Consider the following 6,814-nt stretch of genomic DNA (forward strand, 5'->3'; position numbering starts at 1 on the left):
AATATGATTTATTTAATTATCAGTTTCAAAACTGCGTACAATATTGGTATATAATACACTAAATATACGAATATTCTGACAAAAGACGCTACGGACAGATGACCTTTTCGTCTTAAACACTCGAAATGATCTTAAATAAGTATTTACAATATTTCATGTTTACTTGTATTGAATTACGCGTTTCAATTTAAAATTTTTGCAAATTTGGTAAAAATTGTTCTAAACAGCTTTTTGTTCAAGTTGTATATTCATAAAAAACATTTGGTTCATAATTATTTTTGATGATTACCTACCTTATATTTTTAATATGAACCTAGAAAAAATATGTTTTTGTTTTATTTTTTTTTATTCGTCCCTTCAAATTGTGTTACAAAAACTGTTACATAACATGTCCTCTAACAAATATTTTCATAATACATAAACATCATTGATTTTATTAAGGGTATTATTATTAGTATTTATCCTGGTTTTTGTCAACAATAAAAACTCAATCTTGTAATAGAACATCAATTTTATATTTCGTAAAATCATTTTGATACAAATTCAATTTGTCAAAATTCAAGTCATTAATATATTGATAAACAACCCCAAATAATTCCTAAATATTTTATTATAAAAAAAACTGTTACCGGTAAGTTTGTAAAACACATTATGGTTTGTCTTAATACTAGAAAAAATTTATTTTTTGCACAAAAGAAGCTTGTCGATCCTTATTTGTCCATAACAAAATTCTGTATGTACAACATACATATACCTAATTTATTATTAAGAAAATTAGATTATATGATCTCAGAATTTTAGGAAAATTTTTTTAAGATAAAATAGTTTCTTCTCAACTGTAATATTGTCAACTTTTGCCTGTATTTTATCTATTTAAAAACATGGGATTGATAATCCCCTTACTAAAATACATACTGGAAGGTACTGATTAAGTTTCATTGCATCAAATACCTTTGCTATAAATCCTGGCTCACAATTTAAGGCCATTGCAAAATGCTTTTGAACTTCATCATAGATTTTACAAGAATAAAAGTGTAATATTGAAACAAACCCTCTTAAAGTAAAAGGGTAAACTTCATGACAGATACAAATTAATATATGCCCCATAACAGTTTTTAAATAAGAAAATTCTGCCTACAGATTTAATTTTCTTATTGGCATAATACCCTTTCTTCCTATATAAATCTTGCCATTTTTTCAGTCCCATGTTCCTTGTTTTTACAGTTGTAGGAATACTAAAAATGTTGACTATAGAACTCGATACTATGTTTGAAAAAGCCTTCATACCTGTAACTGTGCATAAATCTAATTAACTGAATTCTCCTCCTCTTGACACTCTGAACATTGTTGCTGCTAATGTTAGAAATATTTAGCACAAAACTACAACTACCTACAACAAACTTTACAATAAAAATGTTAAATTTTCGCTGTTCGATTAAAATACCATATCTTATGTTTTCTTTTCCTCCAAATAATCTTCTTGTCAAGTAAGGACCAAACTTGAACTTGTGCTTTCATGGACACTATAAGAGTGCACTGTTTTACAGAAGCACGAACACTGATTCCAAGCATCTTCTTCCTCCACACGTAATAAAAACATCCTCTTTAAATGGCCACATCATACACTTATTTTTGACCATTCCCAATTACAATCACGATTTTTACAAATCGCCTGTAGGGAAACTAAAAATAAACAGTTTTGGATCATCTGTAAACACGATTATGTTGTATAAACTTACACATGAAAACTAATAATTTTTCCCGGCGTATTAGCTTTCTTAGAATGACTATGACAATATACAACAAGCCTTTTTGAATTAGTGTTTAGAATAATTGAGATAATAATAAATTTTAACTAGATAACAACACAAACGAAAAAAAAAACAAAACAAACAGATGTCAATTAAAGAGGGGAAGTGACAGCGGGACCTGGAAGATGTTTGCCATCTTGCCGTCGACAAAAATTTGGATGCGCACTCGTCGAAGCTCATTCTCCCACTTCCATATCTCTGTGCAGACCCCATTTTTTTTTCACTTAAAAATACATGATGAAGAGATTTTATAAAAAGCTAGTTATTTTAACGCTGTTTAGAATATATTCAAACTTGTGAACAGACAATTTCACTAATTTTCAACAAATTAATAAGAACGGACACAAAAATAAAGTAAAACCACAGAGTTAAAAATTAAAATAGAGAAAACAAGTCATTCGTAAACTCCCCATTTGTTTTGCCCAGACATAAGCCTTAAAAGTAAGCCTTAAATTAATTATATATTATTACTAATTAATTATTTGAAACATACTTGCCCAATTAAAGTTTGTTTCATACAGACGCGAATCGCGAATTGCGAAAAGCGATTCGCCAAAAAAATATTCGCAAAATTCGGAACTATTTCATACAGTCGCGAATTTTTAGGGACATTTCATTTTTGCTCCACTGAAAGTTACCAAAAAAAAAATCATAACCTGAGATAACTTAATTTGTTTTATACATATTTATTCGTGTTTACGATCTTTATTTTATATTTTATAGCATACAATATAAGTTTAAATTTGTTTAATAATTATGAATATCGATTACGATTGTGGGATTGGAATAGAATAAGGTGCAAAATTGCCAATTCCTTATTGTTAAAACGTAGAAGAGAACGGGTTTATAGCACAGGTTTATAAGTCATTTATGAGCCATTTGGGACATGTGAAATATTCAAATTTCGTAAGCAACAAGGTGCTTGTCGCAATTTAATTCAAGAAATAAGGAAAGAAATGAGAAAAAATTTAGGAATTTTCACAGATTGTCTGTATAGGAGTTTGATAACTTGGTTGAAGTTGAAAAATTGTCACCATATATATTAAAAACATATTATGTACGAGAACCCATTTCAACTGGAGAAATGCTTTCAGTTGTCTTGTCTTATCTCGGATTTGGCTTTGCTACTGGGCAATTGCCAGCTCAATTTTATGAATGCTTTCAGTTACTTTGCGGCAGCGTCGTCAAAATAATCGATAACCGGATCACAACACCATTCTGCGCAAACGCGTACCTTAAAATCGCGCGAATATTCGCAAAAAGTTGAAAACACTTTAACTTTCCCGCCCCCCAAATTTTAAATCTTGCGAATCGCCAAAATCTTAAAATTTCTGACAGCGCCGCCATGATCAGTGAAATTGGACCAATGAGAGCAGTTTCGCAAAATCGCATTTCGCGATTCGCGTCTATATGAAACAAGCTTAAGCCTTAAATTATGTCAACTGTCAACGTCAAACGATAAGCTGCGGGGTTAAGGTGAGGTAAAAGTGGGAGAACAAGATGTTAACATCCACGTGATATAAGTCTAAGAGCTAGCACCGTTTTCGAGAAAGCATTTTAAGACGTTTGCCTCTTTGATATACCTTTTACTATGCTCTCTGGGACAGCATGCGGCCCGTCTGGCTGCCGATACCCGTTGCGTTCACTACTGCGCATCGGAAAAAGATCCAATATTTTATTTTAATTTAGTCCTATATATTCCAGTATTGAATATAAATCGAACATGTCTCTTTTTTAAATTACCAGAATTATTTAATACTTTACTATCAGAATATAAATGAAAATAAAAAAAGTCTTTGTCCTGACCCGGATTCGAACTCTGAATCCTCGGTTCGTGGTCGGAAACTCTACGCACTGCGCTATGGAGACATGTTCGATTTGTATTCAATACTAGAATTTAAACGACTAATAAAAATGTAGGATCTTCTTTCAATGCGCAGTAGGGAACGCAACGTTTACCGGCAGCCAGACGGGCCGCATGCTGTACTAGAGAGCATAGCAAAAGATATATCAAAGAGCCAGACGTCTTAAAATACTTGTTTTTCCGACGTTGCTAGCTCTTGCTCGTTACTGTAATCGCTATTTGTGTACCAAGGCCGTAAAGTTGATCTTTTTTGGCCGAACCTTATGCTGGAAGTACACACTCGCCGAGGCGACCCGAGACAAAAAAGGACGGTCCTAACCAATAACAATGTACAAATTGTTAATTTTTTGTGGCGTCTCGGGTCGCCTCGCCGAGTGTGTAGTTGTACCATTAAATTTGCGGACGAGGCGTAACCGAGACCAAATTTCATAGAATAAAATATAAGTTCTGTCTCTTAGCATCGGCACTTTGAAAATCGCGTATCAAAAGCAACACAATATCAACAGGAAATAATGTAATAGTATATTACGTAACGAGTGTTTTGGAATTTCCAACACGAATTACATACACTATAAAATTCAAAGCTGAAACTATTAAATGTCAACAACTTTTGATGTTTAAATGGCATTCTCGGTATTTTTTTACGTTATTCGATAGAAAATGATCTGAGTAGAAAGACATATCATATGTCAACTTTTAACAGTTTCACATATGATTTATTTGAAAGTGTAACACGCGGTTTCTAACGACAATTTGACTCGAACTACCACGTGTGTCGCATCAAATTATTTGTAAAAAAATACTTTTTCCAAATATACTAATGAGCCACCCTCTTTTCATTTGAAAAAAATACGATATGATTAAAAATAGCATTTGGGCATCTTTTAACCGGCCAAGACAAGACATGAAAACATTAGACGATCAAATCTATTTTTCCCAGGTCTCCTTGATTAAAAATTATTGTTTTTAAGACAGCCATGACACTCAATATTGAAATTGTAAAAGAATTTTTTTAAGCTAAAATGCCAAAAGTTGACATATGATATGGCATTCTATTCAGAGGCATTTTTTATCGAATAAAGTAGAAAAATGCCGAGGATGCCGTTTAAAAATCAAAAGTTGTAGTCATTTTCGGTGAAACCGGATGTGACCGAAAAAAATTGAAAACGTTAATCAATCCTAATTTATGTCATATACTAACATACCAAATCTCGTTTTTCTTACCTGAAAGTGTTCTTGAATAATTCTAATTAGATATTTTAAATAGTTTTTTTTGCTATTTGTCTTTTTTTGCTTAAGACGACGAGAGGAGATATCTCCTGAAACATCATTTTTGTCGGTTAGACAAATTTGTTTTACTAGTAAAATACTTCTGAAAACTGATCTCTGTTTAGATTTAACGCAGTGGTGTATACAAAAATATATTTTTATTTTGTCGATTTTTTTCCAGTGGCGAAAAACACAATATTGATTTTAAGACATAAAATAAAAATAATTATGCTTTTTTTATAATAAAAATAAACTATTAACTAAGGCTAATGTGATCAGTAACATTTTGCAATAAAAATTAAATAATCACTTGAAAAATAATTGCATATGCATGCGAGACCACTCTGTAATAACGCCAAAATCAGAGTAAAGGATGCTTCACGCTATACCGTAACGGGCCCGAGCCGTGCGTCGGAAGACACGGCCAAACATTGTCAAGTGTTCTTTACACATATACATTCATGCCAGGCTGAGCACGAACCGAGCTTCGCCGGAACTCGTCCGTGCCCCGTCCCAGAAATGTCGGCGTACATTTTTTTCTCGGATCCGCTCCGTTCCCGCCACGTTGCGGAAAGCATGAATGTACTTTTCCTGGTGCCCCGACTGTAATCTGCAGTCATGATATAAACAAAGTACACTTTTTATCATGTCTATAGTAAGTATTAGCACAGTTTAAAGAATATAAAATATCAGATAACCTACTCTAAGGAATTCTATTGTTATTTTGACTTCAAAGGCGGCCCGTGACCCTTCGAGGTGACAAAAAATTTTCACTAATTGTACGTTTACCGGGTGCAGCGGAAGTGCTATTTTATCAGTCAGAACGCTGGCCGTATACGAGGGATTAACTAAAAATACTAAGGAATTTTAATACAGCAAGTAGAAAAATAAAAATACAGTACTAGTTTTATTGATTAACAGTTTTAGGCGTCTTTAATAATTGATCAATATTTATTTACTTTCTTATTATTGTTTAATAACATATCTCATTGTTTACAAATATAAATACGATATGAACTGAAATGTGAAATAAAAAACGGATTTTAGTTAAGTACATTATTTTATAATACTAATTTATTCATGTTAATTTTACAACAAAATAATTTACATATTTTACCATCAATGTTAATACATAACGATTATAAATTCTTATTATATACATATATATACATACATATATGTTGTTGAAAGTTTAAATGTTGTAAATATGGACAGAAAATTTTGTTGTATTCGAATGCCAAATATATGTTTTAAGATATACAGGGTGGTCCGAACTGTATTCCGGAAACTTCGGCAGCATATTCTGCAGATAAAAATAAGTAAAAAAGTTCGTATAAATGTATGTCCTAAAATGCTTAGTTTTAGAGATACTGGGTGTAGAAGTTTCATTTTTATTTCGATTTTTTTCAAATAATTTCTGAAGTAACGTCAATAATTGGATGAAAATTAATGTGTAGGAGTTTTTTGACATGAGAAATTTGATTTTGATGTCAATTTGATTCCTACTGGTAGAGGGCATGCGTTTTAACTGATTTGAAGCGTAATAACTTTTTGTCCGTACCTGTATAAAACTACCAAGGGAGCAAATATTCATGTCTGTAACTTTTTACGTAAAAAATATCTCTTTGTAAAAATCGCTACGAGCAACCGTTCTCAAGATATTTAGAATGGAAATAGAACAATACATGACATTATTGACGAAAAATAATACGTTGAGTAGATAGTTATTTCACTGAAATAATAAATTTGGGCAATTTTTTTTAATTAATCATAATTTTTTCTGCAAAAAAATGACGATAAAACAGTTTCTTTTTTTTTCAACGTTTGTTGAATTTTTGACACAAATACTGTCAAATTTATGATATCGGTC

This window comes from Sitophilus oryzae, unplaced genomic scaffold (assembly GCF_002938485.1).
Source record: "Sitophilus oryzae breed Bouriz unplaced genomic scaffold, Soryzae_2.0 scaffold_882_pilon_pilon, whole genome shotgun sequence".
Taxonomy (NCBI): Eukaryota; Metazoa; Arthropoda; class Insecta; order Coleoptera; family Curculionidae; genus Sitophilus; species Sitophilus oryzae.